Source organism: Gymnoscopelus microlampas (assembly GCF_963454915.1).
Source record: "Gymnoscopelus microlampas genome assembly, chromosome: 20".
Taxonomy (NCBI): domain Eukaryota; kingdom Metazoa; phylum Chordata; class Actinopteri; order Myctophiformes; family Myctophidae; genus Gymnoscopelus; species Gymnoscopelus microlampas.
This window is the reverse complement of record NC_139957.1, coordinates 17,096,695-17,115,023: the sequence shown is the minus strand read 5'-3', so window position 1 is coordinate 17,115,023 and position 18,329 is coordinate 17,096,695. Positions and strand designations below refer to the sequence as shown.

At 39.7% G+C, this 18,329-nt stretch overlaps 2 protein-coding genes and 1 gene segment (V, D, J or C); 2 read left to right on the top strand and 1 right to left on the bottom strand.

The window, feature by feature from the left end:
* Positions 1 to 7,860, bottom strand: part of LOC311036534 (T-cell receptor beta-2 chain C region-like) — a 35,548-nt gene extending 27,688 nt beyond the window's left edge. The window contains exons 1-2 of the C gene segment in view: positions 7,792 to 7,860; positions 7,292 to 7,593 (exon numbers count right to left, since the gene is read on the bottom strand).
* The window catches only part of LOC311036532 (M1-specific T cell receptor beta chain-like), a 100,576-nt gene that overhangs the window by 61,276 nt on the left and 20,971 nt on the right, over positions 1 to 18,329 (top strand). The window lies entirely within an intron of this gene.
* Positions 1 to 18,329, top strand: part of LOC311036531 (immunoglobulin lambda-1 light chain-like) — a 96,092-nt gene that overhangs the window by 57,572 nt on the left and 20,191 nt on the right. The gene's annotated exons all lie outside the window — the stretch shown is intronic.

Here is an 18,329-nt window from a genome sequence, read left to right as displayed (position 1 = left end):
GATTAGGAGTGTACTGTCTAGGTGACACCAAATTAATTCACAGCAAGTGGGTATGGGTATATATGGGTTATGTATAGAGCTATGTGTATTACGGTAGATATATATATTATACAGAGATAAGATATATATAGATAGAGTATGGTAGTATAGATATCATAGGATTTATATGATATAAAGTTAAATTTGTAATTGTTTATATGGATTATGAATGTATAATAAGAAGGGGGTAGGAGTAAATAAGCTTTGCTTCTTCCTACTCTTTTTGAACATGTTGGGGATGATCAATGATCACATTTTAAAATGTTTTTGTTTACTTCATTTTTATTTTATTTTTTATATAGTGGCTTTCATTGTTATTGTTTTATTTTACCTGCAAGTTCAAAATAAAGTTAATCAAATCAAAATAATAATAATGAATAATGTCAATCTGCTCTATTCAGCATTATTTTTCATAGAGGAGGCATTTCCTGTGAGGAAATAGACCAAGAAAGATAAAGAAGCACCAAATCAAATTAAGACCTCAAATGCAGGTGTCTTAACGGATGTTTATTTGAGGCGTTTTTGATTAAACTACCGCTAACCCTAACCCTATGGTAGTTTGTAGTTTTTGTACAGAGAAGAGGAGATCTGAAGCGATGTGCTGAACCAACTGCACAGTAATACACTGCACTGTGCTCTGATGCTTTTAGGTTGCGTATGAAAAGAGAACTATTCTTTGCGGCATCCACACTCACATCGCCAGTTACATTGAAATTCTCTTTGTACGACTCTTCCATAGTTCCAGTCTTGTAGTACAGATAACCAGTGAGTTTCAATGCCGTCTCTCCAGGTGATTGCTGGTACCACAACATCATCCTTATACCCGCATAATGATCATGTGTGCAGACCAGCTGTACGTTGTCTCCTGGGACTTTGAAGAGTGCAGATGGAGTCTGGTGGACTTTGAAGCTGAGACCGAAGCCTAAATAGATACATGAAGAGAGAAACTACTGAAATAATCAGTGGATGACATGTTACATGAAAGACGGGCATCAAAGCAAAATTGGTTATTACCTGTGAGGAAACAGAAAAGCACAAATCTGATCATTTTATCTTTCTGTCAGTTAACCCATTTAGACCTGAGGCCGATTCTAAATCCTGACCTACGTTTTCTGAAAAACTTCAAATATTTATTTAAAAATGACAACAAATGTATGTTGCTATATACTGTACATAGCAAAAAGAATGCTAAAAGGGGTTCCCGTCCTGAAAGGTATAGTTACAAATAGGGGTTCCCGCCACGAGAGTAACAGAACAATGAGCTACATTTAACTCTAAGATGATACTCCAAACAGAGAATATCTTATGTGACTACATCAAGCAGAGGAACCGAATTAAGCTAATTCTGTCTTCCTGATGCTTGAGGAGAATAAAGGAAGTGACGTGGAATCGCTATACTGTAGCTTCAGTTAACGCTGATGTTGCCATCAAATCTAATTGAGACAACAAATGCAGATGGGGGGAGATTATTTAAGTTTTTTTTAGCAGTATCAGCGCTCATATCCCCAGTGATATAAAAATGCTCTATGTACAACTGTTCGTGTTCCATTCTTTTGTAGTAGACAATAGACATAGCCAATGAGTTTCATGGCAGTATCTTCAGGAGATTGCTGGTACCACAGCATTAAGTGCCATTCACACTGAGCACTATAACTATAACGTTCACCGTTGTATTACTTTTTATAGTTGGTGTGAACTCTGCCATCCACTTGACTTTAAACTATATTTTTGTACTTATAGTGCTCAGTGCTGTGAATGGCCCTTAACACCGTAATCTGTTCTCTCATGTGTGCAGACCAACCGTACATCGTCTCCAGGATTTCTGGAGATTTCCAAATGGGTCTGTTGGATTTCAACACTCCTAAACCTAAACAGAGAAAAACATGTATAGTAACTACAGGTCCATAGTATGAACACAGTATCTTGTTTCATATTGAACCAAATTATCACAGTACCTTGACATGTTGTCTCTGGCACACAATTGATCTACACTCATGAATAGAAAAAACAGCATTCATGAATCCTTCCTTTTTTCATAAAGGCACTCCTCTCATATCTGGAACAGCAGATATTTTAATGCAGACTGCTGCCTCTTTGAACCTTTGAAAAGCCATTTCTTGATGCCATAATGCCCCCTACTGGAAGGCATGAGCGGTAATGAGGTAACTAAACTGAAGGAAAGCCAAAAAGAAACACCTTTTGTTTTGTTTTTTGGACACATTATAATCCAACAGGAGAAAATTGGTAACACAATAAACCTCAACTAAACACATTACACTCTACTGTTCCTGCAGTCCAGAGCAAAGAAACAATCAAGATGACGAGAGGAGAGGCCATGTTGGGGTGGATATAAAGTATAGGCTGTACACACACACACAGACCACTATGATACTGGGAAATCCAGTTGACAGGTGTGTCTCATCACCTGTTGTGCAGATATGCTACTAAACAGGGTGTCTATTTGATGTACTATTTCTGCTTTACTGAGACAAGACTGTAAAGGCAGACAAGACAGGAAAGGTAGGGTACAAAAACGAGGTACGGTGGACCTTGGGTGGTGATCAAACCCAGGTCATTGCATTTCTGTGGTTGGCACATCACCAGCATAGCATGCTGTGAGTCATTTGTAATACATCGGTATGTCTGGTATGAGACAACACACACTTGTGTTCCTTTTTAGAGCTTCATTCTGAAATGAGTTATCTGGCATATGAAATTAACTGACCTCTTGTGTTGTTTTGTTTATTCAAGATTTACATTTCAGAACATTTTCTTGAAATTCCACACTGGCCCATTATAGTAACTTCTAAACAGTGCCTTATGGCCTGTCCACACCAAGCACTAGAAATCCGTTCTAATTCAAGTGGATGGCAGAGTCCACACCACAACTATAACATCAATGGTGAACAACAATATAGTTGTAGCGCTTGGTTTGGATGGCCCTTTAACTGTAAAAGAACAACAACACTCACATCTGTAGCTTATAATGAAAGTCTTGGCAAGTTCAAGTACCTTGAAAACAGAGTGATGATAATAAGAAAGTGACATGAATTTGAGCAATCATTAATCCCATAAGAGGAACACATAAACACAGCATGGTGCTTATAACCAGGGGGTGGATACTTAGTATTGCTGCACAGAAGGAACCTCCCTGGTCTAATGTGTGTCAGCTGTGTTTTGTCACAGAATGAGATGGAGGAAGGTGTGGGTGCGGTTACGCTGAGAATGCAGGTGTTGTAATACAACGATATAAAAAATGTGTGAGGGCAGGTTTTTGTATTGAAAAGTGGCAACATGTGACACTGTGGAAACAAGCAGCACAGAAATACACTGCAGTGCTGTCTGAACTGATCTCTTCAATTGTCAATGTACTGATTTGTTTCTCATTTGCACTTCCATCCATCTTGACCCCCTTCCCTGTCTCTGGGTATCCACTGCCTGCGATCATGTATCCCAAGAGTTGTATTTGTCCATTATTCGACTGCTTGTACCAGTTGATTTGATTGTAGTTCGGAATACTGTGTGAACAGTTAATCTTGGCTTTCTCTCCTTGGTTGTTGTAAAGGATCATTTCAGATGGTGTCTGGTAAACCTGGTCACTCAGAGAGGTGCCTGTGCGGGAAATACAACATATTTTTTATAAATCCAACAATATATTTTTAAGGTTTAGTAATTAACAGTGCAATAACATATTTTCACTTGAAATGCCAGATCAAATTCAAAACACAGTGCAGTGACCATTAATGTAATGTAACTGTCTATTCCTTCTTTGAACATAAAAAGTAAGTTCATAAGTTCATATAGTTCATGCTATGGAGACTACGCTGTACTAAAATAATATAAAATAAATAAAAACAAATATTAAACATAAGTAGTAAGAAATAAGTATCTTTAAAATACTTTACCTGAAACTAGAACCATGTTCATGGTTACGCTGAGAAATATGACGATCATGTTGTGTGTTGGTCTAAAAATCATCATCTGTTCTCATTGGCCCAATGTATTGATGTAATCTAACGTTTAATGAGTGTACCCATGTTGTTAGCAGGATGTCTACTGTAGAATGAACCTACTAGGAGGAGGGGTCAGGTGACCACATTCACCACTACTACTTTAGAGAAGTAGAAGATATACTGCCACCTTACAAGTGTCAAAATAAATAAAAGATATACTAAATAAATATATTTTTTTAAATATAAAAAATACATAGGGTAGATATGCATTATTCACATTTAAGAACGCAAATTCTTCTCATGAAAATACAGTAGATAATTGTTTGCCAATGTTTGTCCTTCTACACAGTATATTATAGAACTGTGCAACTTCATAAAAGGTCTATCTTTAAAGTTGGTGTGCTACAGGCCTATTTCCTCCTAAATAATGATCATAGGTTATCATTGTACGAAATTTAGGTCAAATCTTTAGCTCAATTTTCTTTATGAAGCCAGGTTCAGAGTTTCCCATGGAAACATCATATTGTATTATATTCAGTCATGTTACTGCAATCTCTCTTGATATACACATGTATACAGGCCTACAGTACCTTAATGTTGCATACAGCTACAGAAGAGATATGTGGGGAAACACTGCCCCCTAACAAATGGTTTAATATTGTTGCAGCAAAAAGCAAAAAGTCATAATTGGCGAGATGTCTGATATCAAATGTTCTGTGGAGCGTTGTGTGGTTAGGCGCAGGTGACTGATTGTGAGTTTAAAGCTCAATAGATCAGAGATGCTGTGAAATTGTCAAACAGGAGCAGAGAGGCAATGAGCAGGAAATGAGCATCAAATAGCATCGCTACAGCAGCACAGAAGTACACAGCATATGGTATCCTCAGGTCCTCTCACTTTTGTAATGTAAAGGAGACCATAGCGTTCTCTCATCCACTCACATAATAATTATCTTTGAAATAATTGCTTAGGTTAGACTATTGTGCAAATCCAATTAATGCCATTAATGCCGTAGTGCTGCTCCCTGCAGACTTTTTGCACCACTGCATCATTGAAATTGCTGTTAGAATGGACCTCATGTCAAAAATGTTTTATAATCTTGGTGGGGGTTTGATGAACAAGTGTATTTGTTGACAATCAACAAGTTGTTTTAAATGTTCATTGAACAGAAAAACTGTCAGTTGCCTATGATAGGTTACTGTAGACATTTAGGATATTTTTCATGAAATAATATATCACCTGTCACACAGAGTTGAAGAGTTGCCATTTGTGCGAGAAGTCTGCTGATCACTGAATGGATGAAAACTAAAGCACAGTAAGGAGGACTAAATATATCTCCCTATAAATAGAGGGAGGGGAGAGAGCATCACAATTTTAAACAGCAGACAGACCTCTACAATAAACTGCTGCAGGCTGCCTGTGTTGAAACACATGTTGATGCTAATATCACTGTTTCCTATTTCAGATCTGTCCGTTACCATTTTGCACCCTGTCCGTCTGTCCGTACGTCCTCGTGTCCATGTGTCTGTTGACAGCTAATCTCCGGCACCGTTGGCCCGATCAATGTGAAACTGTGCACACACACTCCCTGGATCCCAGAGCAGAACCTCTGCCCCAAATGTTTCACATGGGCCTGGTATAGCGCCACCAGGAGGCAGATATTTTCATATTACTCCTATAGATTTTGTCCAAACATCACGCAAATCGGTACACAGTATCTCTACAGTCATTAAACAAAACTGGTCTTTCAGATTTGTCATATTCCATCCTGATTGGCTAAGATTAGCTTCCAAAGTTTGCCGTAGTGCTCCATTTTGAACAAAATGCCTCAAATCATGAACACAGCGTGCAATTTCCATTACATTTTGCACGCACATTCCCACTAGGCCAAGGAAGAAATGCCACCCTACATTTTTCAAATCGTCCATATGGTGACGCTACAACAGGCCGATTTGTGTTTTTACCTATAACTGGACCGATCGCCGTGGAACTTTGCACACACAATCTCCACAACTTGGGTGGACTACTGTTGTAGTTCTTTACACTTCAACAACAGAGTTAAGAAGTATATTATCAAAACAACAGTTGAGCACAATAATCCTCCTCAACTAGAAACACATTATACTCTACTGTACCTGCAGTCCAGAGCAAAGAAACAGTCAAGATGATGAGAGTAGAGTCCGTGTTGGGATGGATATACTGTATAGGCTGTAAAAATACAGACCATTGCAATACTGCAAAATCTAGTTTATAGGTGTCTCATCGCCCATTGAGCTGATAATTATCCTCCTCTATTTTAAGTATTTTTGCTTTACCAAGACAGTGGAAATAAGACAGGAAAGGGGAGGCGTAGGGGACGTATAGTATCGAATCCAATCCACTCTATTTATAGAGCACATTTAAAAACAACAGTGTTGAAACCAAAGTGCTGTACAACTCAGTAACAAAATACTGAAATAAACAAGAGAAAAAACAACACACAATAAAACAGGACAACATTTGACACAAATGCAAGTATGACAATCAACACAAAGTCCTGAGGTGGTGATCAAACCCAGTCTGAACCAATGAAAAGTATTAAAAAGCGCTCCATTGGATCCTCAACCAGCCAACTCCATTGGATCCTCAACCTCAAATTGATGATGTTTCACAAGTTCACAAGCACAGTTATTGATCATATTTGATATTATTAAAAACTGATTCCTGACGATGCTATGCTACAGTAGCTGATGGCACAGTCGCACATACCATAACTGTCAGTTTACATAATGGGAGGTTCCACAAGGGCAGCTTGCATTTCTGTAGTATGTAGTTGCGATTGTCTGTGTAATTGCAGTATACTAAAATCCATGGTGTACAATATTCTAGATAATATTAATTCATTAACTTTTTATGGTTATCATTAGTGTAGTATTTAGATGTATTTAAATACTTTCATAGACTTTTGTTGAAAATCCTGTGGCAACTTGGCTGAGTAGGCCATGTCTAATCATGATAATGTCCATGTGTTGAGACACCAGTCTCCAGTATGGGTGTTAGTTGTCAGCAGTGTTATGATTACTTGTCACAAGTGTATTTGCTATGACAAACTTACAGGTGGGAGTGTCCCAGCATTGTGTTGATAAGATTTGATTCTGTAGTCAACTGTATTAAATCCACCATGTGAGTCTTAACTGCAGATGAGTATTAATGAGACTCAGGTTCCCCCTACAGGACACTATGAGAGAGACTTTAATAATAAAACCAACACTGGGGTTTTTGTTCAGCCAACCTGTTTGTCTGTATCACTGTGTTCACTCACAGCACAGAAATACAATCCATTGTCCTCTGGGATCAAATTCTTCACAGTGAAGGTTCCACTGGAAGCATCAGGCTTGGTGGCAGGGAATTTCTCCTTAGTTAGGTTGAAGGGAGGTTGATAATCAGGCTCCTTGTTTGGCATGGTGAACACTACTTGTTTCATTCCTTCTCCTGGGAGCTGTCTGTACCAGTACATTTGGAAGTAGGTACCATCTTTAGTGTGACTGCAGTCCATTGTAGCAATGCCCCCCTTGAATTTCCATACTACGGTGGTCTGGTTGACAACAGATGCATCAATAAGAACTGTGTGCATGATAGTGAAAAATTGAAAATGTTATGCCTTGATATCATTCATGTCAATTGATAATGTTGTTAGAAATTCAGTCCAATGCAGTATAATTACATAAACATATTGGTAACTTCTGTACAGCTTCCCTTGAAACATTCGAGTTGCTGTCCTGAACATCATGACACAGTGAGTTGTTTTATATGTTACTTTACCTGTGATGCAGAACAGCACCACTGTCAAGCTGAGTAGGCCACGTTTGAACATAATGTTCATGTGTTGGAAAACAGAGAAGCCAGAGTGTCAGTTATCAGTGTTATCGGTGATATGAAGACTTGTCACATGGTATTTGCCATGACAACAGGTGGGAGTGTCCCAGCATTGTGTTGATGTGGTTTGACATGAACGACAAACCTACAATAGCAAATGACACTGATCATCCCCCTCAATTACAATAATGCCATTGGGACGGAGACATATAGTAGAACGTTGAAATGGGGAAAACGTTGCTTTAGTAGGCTACAATTGTTTTCCCCACTCAGCCATTGCAGCGTTAAACAAACTCAGCCTTGCTGACATATTGTTGTGTCTTAATGTGGATGTACTTCTATGTCATCGTCTTTACTGTTTGTTGTGTTCTATGCTACTGTTCCTATGTGTCCCATGTTGAAAGGGCTGTGAAAGCAAATATCCCTCTGGGACAATTAAGTCTATTCCATTCCTTATTCTATTGATCCTGCTCTATTTATAGTATAAACAAAAAAAACTAACTACAGAATCACACAACACTTTATGAGAGAGAGTTCTGACAACTTTAATGATAATACCAACAATGAGTTTTTTTTGTTCCACCAACTTGTTTGTCTGTACTGTATCACTACAGTATGTTCACTTACAGCACAGAAATACAATCCACACTCTTCTGGAATCGAATGATATGACATTTCCACTGAGTGCATTATGCTTGGTTTCAGATCATTTCTCCTCACTAACTTTGGAGGAGTCATCAGAGAACTCTGGTAGGTGACGCATATTTGAGTTGAAGTGGAACTTAATGGTAAAGAGGGTAAACAGGAAAGGTGACAGCACGCTTCCTTGGGGATGCGTCATTTATGCCCAGTATATCCGTCAAGCTGCCCTGCAGCAGTTACTGGATACAGTAGGCGGGCTCTAGAACGGATCAGAGCACTTAGCAGTAAATAGCAACCATGCTTTAGGCTGGTGGCACAAGGTTACATGAACATTAATTTATCTCACTGTGCTGTGAGTGAACACAGTGATATAGACAAACGGGTTGGCAGAAAACAAAACCCCTGTGTGGATATTATAATATTACATTTGTCAGAACTAGAGTGTCCTGTAGGGGGCCCTCCGGTCTCATTAATACTCCACAGCAGTTATGAATCACATGTTTGATTTTACTACAGTTGACTACAGGATCAAACCACACCATCACACAATGATTGGACACTCCCACCTGACATGTCGAATACACTATGACAGGTTCATACCACTGAACACTACCTATTACTGACACTCATACTGTATCTGTCCTCCAACACATGAACATTATCATGATCAAACTTAGCCTACTCAGCTTGACAGTAGTACTGTTGTGCATCACAGGTAATGTAACACAACGCAAAACGACTCATTAAGTCCAGGAGAGAAATGCAAATGTTATGGGCAGCTGTGCGGAAGTAACCAATATTTTTCAAGAATATGCAAATGTACAGAATTGATTGCATGTACATTTATTTTTTTATATATAACAAACATTATCAGCACAGATGATCATATCGACATAAGTGATTTCAATTCAATACTGCTGCATTAATGGTAACTTTCACTATCATGCACACAGGTCTTATTGATGCAGCTGTTGTCAACCAGACCACCATAGTATGGACAATGAAGGGTACCAGTGCTACAATGAACTGCAGGCATGACATGGGTCCTACCTACTTCCAAATGTACTGGTACAGACAGCTTCCAGGAGAAGGAATGAAACAAGTAGTGTTTACCATATCAAACGCCAGTCCTGATATTCAACCTAGCTTCAGCAAGGAGAAATTCTCTGCCACTAAGCCTGATCCTGAGAGTGGAACTTTCACAATCAAGAATTTGATCCCAGAGGACAATGGATTGTATTTCTGTGCTGTGAGTGAACACAGTGATACAGACAAACAGGTTGGCTGAACAAAAACCTCAGTGTGGGTATTGTTAAAGTTGTCACAGCTCCCATACAGTATACTATGTATGACCTCCAGCTCCACTAAAACTCATAGTTAAATTACAGACATGGATTTTAATACATTTGTGCATGATCAAGCCACATTAACACACAATAATGGGAACCTCTCACCCATTGCTATAATTGATTTATTGATTGATGCTGAAATTTGTCTTACATAATCAGTAGCACAATTTCCAACACAAAATACAAGAAAGAAAGGAAAATGCATGGTAGGCTGGTTTATAGAGTTTCTCAAGGTGTTGATCTATGAGCAGATTTATTTTTATGGTCAAGGTTTCTATTTGTTTTCACGTTTTATAACAATAAAGTACAACAACTAAGAAAATGATACATACACTCAACTCAAAAAATCTATATACAAAATACATTTTTGGATCAGTTTTTAACTTAAAAACGTATCTAAAGAGTATTATTATAACTCCACTTGACCATTTTTGTCCATGCCATGTTGTTGCAGGGTTACCTGAGTTACTTAACAGAGATGTTGGAACGGTATCATCCGAATATTTTAGAATGTATTGATCTGGATTTTAAATAGAACTTTTCTATCAGAATCCTATAAGATGTTTTGAGTAGAGGTATGACTATTATCGGTATAAAGAGTGAAAACCATAGCTGAATTCACAAAACTCTGGGGGACAATAACATTGGCAGTGTTAGCAGATAAAGGGTTGTGTTAACCTTTGATGATACTTTCAAGTATCTTCAAGTCTTTATAGCACTGTGACAACATGTATTGGCAGTCAATCTGGAGACTGTGGTAGTCTGTGTCTTCCAGCACATGGACATTATCCAGATCAGACATAGCCTATTCAGCCATGTTACCAAGGGATTTTCAACAAAATGTTAACAAAAAAGTATGGACAATACATTGAAACACTACATGGCTTGAAGTCAAGGGGAGAAATGCAAAGGATAAAAGGGGAGATGGTGAGAATATACTGAATATTAGTATAGTACTGAAGTATAGAATTACACCAAAACTGCAGACTCATGCCACTCCCATAAACCATGTTATTGAACATACGCTCTTATAATACAAGCTGACATTGTGGAACCTCCCATTATGTACTGCAACGTGACAGTCATATGTGTTCCATCGCCTCTCCACCTCCAACATGATCAAACCTGTTCTCACCAGACAATTCGTATTTCTTCTCTGTATTTTTGGTATGGTACAATACTAAACAACTTGTGACTGGCTAAAATAACAATTGTTATGCCACTATTCCACAATACATTGATGCCACAATACATTGAATGGGATATATTGTATTTAAGGATATACTGCATCTCAGTTATGGTAACATTATTGTTTTGTTTTAACAATGGACTTATTGCAATCTTATTCAAACAGGTCACATCTATGGGATTGATGTCATCCAAAGTCCCATGATTTGGATAGAAGAGAGTAAATCTGCCACAATGGACTGCAGTCACAACGGAGATGATAGTTATTACCAGATGTACTGGTACAGACAATTACAGGGGGAAGGAATGCGGCAAATAGTGTACACGACTCCAAACACCCCATCTGAACATAACAAACCTGAATTCACCGAGGACAAATTTCCAGCCAGTAAAAGTAATGCTAAGAATGGATCTTTAACAGTGGAGAAGCTGAGGCCTGAGGACAATGGCATGTATTTCTGTGCTGTGAGTAAGCACAGTGATACAGGTGGCTCAGATAGCTGTACAAACACCCCACCAGGGAGGTTCCTTCTCTGAAACAATACTAAATCTCCACCCCCGGGTTATAAGCACCACCAGTCATGTTTTTTTTTTTTTTGTTGCATGTTTTCTTCTCTTTAAAGGGCTTAATATGATTAATCAGATTATCATTGTCACTGCCTTTTTCGCATCACTTTGGATATTAACAGATTTCAGAGTGTTGTGTTGTTCTTTATACAGTGATATGACACTATTTCGATTCATATTCCTATAGTGTATACTTTCAACATGTTTCTGAAATGTAAATCTTGCTAAAGCTGTTTTTTTTTCATTTTCTGAAGAACAAACAATAATATCTTGTATTATGAGACTCCTGTTTTCCATTTTGTCCCCAAGGATAACACCCACTCTATGAGGCTCATTGTCTACACACCATTGTTGGAGGTCAGCCTAACTATGGGGATTCAAATCAAGACCGTGACTAAAGACTTGCAGCAAGACAACAGTGGCATGTACTGTACAGTACTTCTGTGTCATCAACAAATACATTGATATAATGTATTGGCTGAACTTTTTTTTTATCTCATATTACAGTCTTCCAGTAGGGGGCATTATAGCTTTAGAATTGCTCTTCAGAGAGGCAGCACTCCGTATCCATAATTACCTTATCTGCTGTTGCAGATTTGAGAGCATGGACGGATTATGGCAAACAAATCAAAGCCAAACATTTACTTAAAATGATATTGTTTAATGCTCAAATACAGTAGTGGGCCAATACAGTACAATACTGTTCAGGGGTATGCCATGACAATCGTCACACCAGGGGCCACTTCAGGGGCCCTCGGGAGCCACAGGTGCAACGTTGCTCCAATCTGCACCAAACCTGCCACAAACACTGTTCAGGGGTCTGCCATGACAACAGCCTGTGGACCTGCCATGTGGATTTATTTGACCTGTGACGTTTTTTGCACCTCATGTCTAATCTCATGCACATACCTGCCACTATGTGGACCTACTTATGCGTTACCCTTTTTGCACATTATGTTTAACCTCATGTGACAGATTTTTCTCACTGCTTTCCTTTTCTCCCTGTCCCCCTTCCTTTTTCTTCTTCTCCCTTTCTGAAAAACAACAAAATGATGGAGCTTGTGCAAAAATGAATCCCACCCACTTCATTACACCTGTAAACCAGTGATGTGACAATAAAGTTGATTCTTGATTCTGGCCACACCCGTGAGCCACACGTGCACCGATGCTCCAATCCGCACCACACTTGGCACAAACACTGCTCAGGGGTCTGGCATGAGAATAGTCATACCTAAAAAACCTAAACTGCACACATATGGGACACTACAGTGTTAAAGCAGTGTTTAACACTTAAAATGGCCATAGCTCGCTCTCGGGTGGCGCAGTGGTAAAGTGCCTGCCCACTACTGTGGAGGTTGTGGGTTCGAAACCACCGTGGTGCATCCAGCTTTGTCGAGCATCTACACAAACACAATTGGTCCGTGTTCGGGGAGGGAAGCCGGCCGGGGAGGGTGATAATTGGCACTACAAGTAATCCTACGGGCTGGGGGCGGCACCTGTCCGCAGGGAGTGTTGGGCTCTATACGTCCTCCTCACTGGTAGGTGAGTCAGTAGGATACAACAGCAGTGACAACACAGACATGTGTGTGGGGAGGAATCAATTGAATAACGACTAAATTGGGGGGGGGGGGGAATGGGGGGAAATAAATGGCCATAACTTGGTGACCATTGCTTTAATCAGCGCAACATAGGACTAGATTTGAAAGCTGCGTAGCAGCATTAAAATCATGTGTATCCTGTGTATAAAAGTCTTGTTACTTTGATGCACTCCTCCTAGTAGGATAACCGGATCCACAGCAACTGTTATTGTTGATGATGCTTATTGTGAGCTTCGAATCGCATTGCCGTGGCTGCCCAGGGAATTTCTATGTTTAGACATACAGAAAAAAAGAGAAACTGTTGTAACTTGACTCAACATGGCCGAGTCCTGGCCTGAGGAAATCTATAGGCTAATGTTGAATCATAGTCATAGTCTTGTTTACTGGCGACTGGACGTTATTATCCCTATCCTTATACAAACAACTCCTACTTTTACAATTGTGTTGCTCTGCGGTAACAGCACGGTAGGTGCTGCAGATACTGTACCGATGATCATTGCTGCTCTTAGCAAAATGTCTCTAGTCGTGGGAGTAGATGATTGTGTGCAAGAAACTTAAAGTCAAGATACTTTCTTTTCTGTGGACTCATGTACTCTTATAATTTGGTTCTGTGAATATGCTGTGTTCATACTGTGCACTGTAGTTTATATAAAAAAATCTCCTTTTCGGTTTTCTTTGTGGGTGTTAAAATTAAACAGATTCCTTTGGAAATCTACAAAAACACTGGAGACAATGTATAACTGTTCTGCAGACGTGAGATAACAGACTACATGCGTGTAATGATGTGGTACAATTAAGCTCCTGAAAATACTGCCATGAAATTTAGTGAATATGTGTACTAACAAAGAATAGAACACAAACAGTCGTAGGTAGAGAGCGGTTCAATATCAGTGGAGATATAAGCAAAGAACGGCTCTCTTTTCATAGTAAACCTAAAGGCATTACAGCAAAATATTACAGTGCAGCTATTATGCACACTTCAAGGCTCTTGAATAAACTCCTAACTGCATTTGAGGTCTCAGTTAGATTTGATGATAACATTGTCATTGTCACATGCCATAGCGTTTCCACGTCACTTCCGTTATCCTCCTCAAGCATCAGGAAGATCAGTTGGCACACAAGCTGATTCATGTTTAACGGTGACAGAATTAGGGTCAGTCATATTTCACTATGTCTGGAGTCTCGTCTTTGAGTTACAAGAAGCTCATTGTTTTGTTACTCTCTTAACTGACAGGAAGCTAACATGATCAGATTTGCGATTTTGTGTTTCCTCACAGGTAATATAACCAATTAGGCTTTTATGTCTTGTCTTTCATATACAGTAACATATGCAGCCATTTATGTTCATTTTTCATCCACTCACCATTTCAGTTTCTCTCTTCATGTCTATCTAGGCTTCGGTCTCAGCCTCAACGTCGACCAGACTCCAATTGCACTCTTCAGAGACCCAGGAGAAAAAGTACAGGTGGTCTGCACACATGAGAGAAGAGACTTTAGAATGATGCTATGGTACCAGCAATCACCTGGAGAGACAGCCATGAAACTTATTGGAAATCTTTACTATAAGAAAATAACAATGGAAGAGTCGTATAAAGAGAATTTCAATGTAACTGGCGATTTGAGTGTGGATACCAAAAAGAAGGGTTCTCTTGTCATACACAACATAAAAGCATTGGAGCACAGTGCAGTGTATTACTGTGCAGCTAGTGTTGGTTCAGCACATCGCTTCAGATCTTCTCTTTTCCGTACAAAAACTACAAACTGACAGTTATCAGCCGTGGTTTAATCGGTTATGACACCTGCATTTGAGGGCTCAATTGGATTTGATGCTTCTATCTTTCTTTGTCTATTTCCTCACAGGAAATGCCTCCTCCTGAGACATTAAGACGGGGTGGTATGAAAGATGTGCTGTACAGCAGTGGTTCTCAAAGTGGGGTCCAGGGACCCCAGTGGGGTCCTTGAGGGGGTTCCAAGGGGTCCCCAGCTAAATTATTGATATTTAGGAAACAAACGGACCCTTACAGGTCTGTAACTAGTGTAAAAAGTGTGAGAACCACTGCTGTACAGAACATGCATTGCCATCTATTCTCTACATTCTCTCTGTCTTCAGGTGTCTGTGGGGGTACTGAAATTCAGACTCCTTCTGACGAGGCCCTCGATCTAGGGGTGTAAATCACCATGCAGCTTCATCATGATATGATACCGGGATGTACAATCAGTATAAGACAATATCTTGCGCCTGGCTAACACTCATCTTACATTTAAATTTACTCACAAACAAGCAACCACTAATACAATTGACAATAATTCTATGACAGATATTTTATCACTGAATTTTACTGGAGATAAATTAATGATTAGCTAGCAAATTAAATAACTGTCAAGTCATTACTACAATAAAAAAGGCTCTAGCTTAGCTAGCAATGATAGACGTTGTCAACTTGGTTATAGTGTTTTGCAATAAAATTATTATCTGAATCGATATGTTTGCATTTCAACCCTATGAGACGCATCTATTCATGTCCAGTGTATCATACAGTATCTCAATTGAAACTATATACTGTATATAAACCAACTCAGGCTTCATGTTGGATCTTTACAGGAAATGAGAAATCAGTTTCTCTGTTGTTTCCTCAGAGGTACAGCAGTAACTAGAAAAAGTGCTCCTCGGAGCACAGGTCTCCGCCAGATCAGGTAGGTTATTGTGGGGCAGCAATGTTCTGAATTCGCCAATCAGGATGGAATATGAAAAATCGGACGGAACCATCTTGATCACTTGACTACAGAGATAAAGGGTACCGATTTGCATGATGTTTGAATTTGTAGGAGTAATATAAAAAAGAAAAGTGTTGCAAAATCGGCCTCCTGGTGGCGCTATAATAGGGCAATGTTAAAAGGGTGGAATTTGTTCTTCAACGTAGTGCGAATGTGCGTGCAAAGTGTCACCGCAATCGGACGCTGCATTCATGATTTGTGGCATTTTGTTAAAAACTGGCCACTCCTGCAAACTTTAGATGTCAATGTTAGCCAATCAGGATGGAATGTAAAAAATTAAAAAGATCCATCTTGATCACATGACTATAGAGATCATGTGTACTGATTTGCGTGAAATTTGGATAAATTCTGAAGGCTTAATATCAAAAAATGTGTCGGCCTCCTGGTGGCGCTATGAAAGGCAAATGTGAAAAATGCAGGGCAGTTGTTTTTCCTTGGCCTCTAGGGAGTGTGCGAGCAAAGTTTCACACAGATCGGTGCAGTTGTAGTTAAAAATGCAAATCGGCCTTTTATAGCGCCACCATGAGGCTGATTTGAAAAATTTCAAGTGGCATTTCTTCCTCGGCCTAGTAGGAATGTGCGTGTGAAATCTCACGGAAATCGCAAGCTGCGTTGCAAACTTTGGAAGCCAACCTTAGCCAATCAGGATAGAATATGGAAAATTGGACAAATCCATGTTGATCACATGACTATAGAGATACTGTGTACTGATTTGCGTTATGTTTGGATAAACTCTGTAGGAGTACTGCAAAAAGATGTGTTTTGCAAAAAGCGGCCTCCTGGTGGTGCTATAACAGGCCCATTTGAAAAATGTGGGGCAGAGGTTCTGCTCTGGTATCCAGGGTGTGTGTGCAGTTTCGCTGCGATCAAGCCAACGGTGCCAGAGGTTAGCTGTACACAAAATGACAGAATGACGGACGGACGGACACACACACGGACTGACGGACAGGGGGTAAAACATACTCTCACCATGCCTTTCGGCCTGGCGGAGACAACTAGGGTGACTGTGAAGAAATGTTTTCTTGCATAAAATGTGCATAGCCATTTACATTCATTCTGCTGCCCAAATTCTATGCAAGTATTCTTTCTATGTCATCTAACAGTATGTGTCTCACTGGGCATTGAAATTCACCACCAGACTTTCTCTGCGATTGATCCTGGGGAAAACATACAGCTTGACTGTACTATAGTATAGGCTATCAACAAATACCTGAAACTCAAACGGCTCTGAAACTCATTGGATATGTGGAATATAGAACGACAAAACATGAAGACCCAATGCCATATGAAAAAATAATAATGTGAGAGGAGATATGAGTAAAACACAGCAAAGAGCTCTCTTTTCATAGTTGACCCTAAAGGCACCTGAGCACATTACCAGGTACTACTGTGCAGCTCACTCTGCACATTGACGTATAGAGCGTGCCCGTCACCACGGGGGGGCGCGGCATAGTAGCGCAGACATGTTTGTTTTGGGCAATGTTAAGTCAACCTGGTTTATACCCCTCAAAGATGTCCGCTGCTACCAAAAGACACTTGTTGACGCCCCCTTCAGGATTTTTGGCACGCTCTATAGACTCCCTTAGTCTGTTTACAAAAACTGAAAATGAAATACGTTATGGTTTTGAGCTCACACATGACGGCAAGTTTCGTCTTCTGCTCTCTTCCAAATCTACCCCATAGTAGCTGCACCTACCGCAGACTTGCTGTCAGAATGCATGTACACCATCTGTTCTGGAAACGGTATTCCATGTCACTTGAAGCCTAGAAATTATCAAAAATGGAACCTCCTCATGAAAATATTATTAAAGGCATAACACCAGTGCACAGCACCTTAAAACTCATTCAGTGCCATTGATGTCGCCGACGTCACGTTTTTCATAAGCCCAGAGCGCCAATGACGTCACCGACGTCATGAAAAAAAAATAATAACTAGAAAAAGTGCTCCTCGGAGCACAAGTCTCCGCCAGCAGACTTGTGTTGGGAATGTTGGGAATGTTCTAATTCTTACAAAAAATAGAACATGTTACTGTGTCATAGTAACATGACACAAGTGTCCTATCCGTCCTGTCTGTATAAGTGTCCTATCCGTCCTGTCTGTATAAGTGTCCTATCCGTCCTGTCTGTATAAGTGTCCTATCCGTCCTGTCTATGTAAGTGTCCTATCCGTCCTGTCTGTGTAAGTGTCCTATCACTCCTGTCTATGTAAGTGTCCTATCCGTCCTGTCTGTGTAAGTGTCCTATCTGTCCTGTCTGTGTAAGTGTCCTATCCAATTGTTACAGTATCCGCCATTTCTCAGCCATTTCGTGATTATTCCTGTCTTACCTCACTTTGAAAGAGGCTAAGACTCTTTCAAAGTGACAC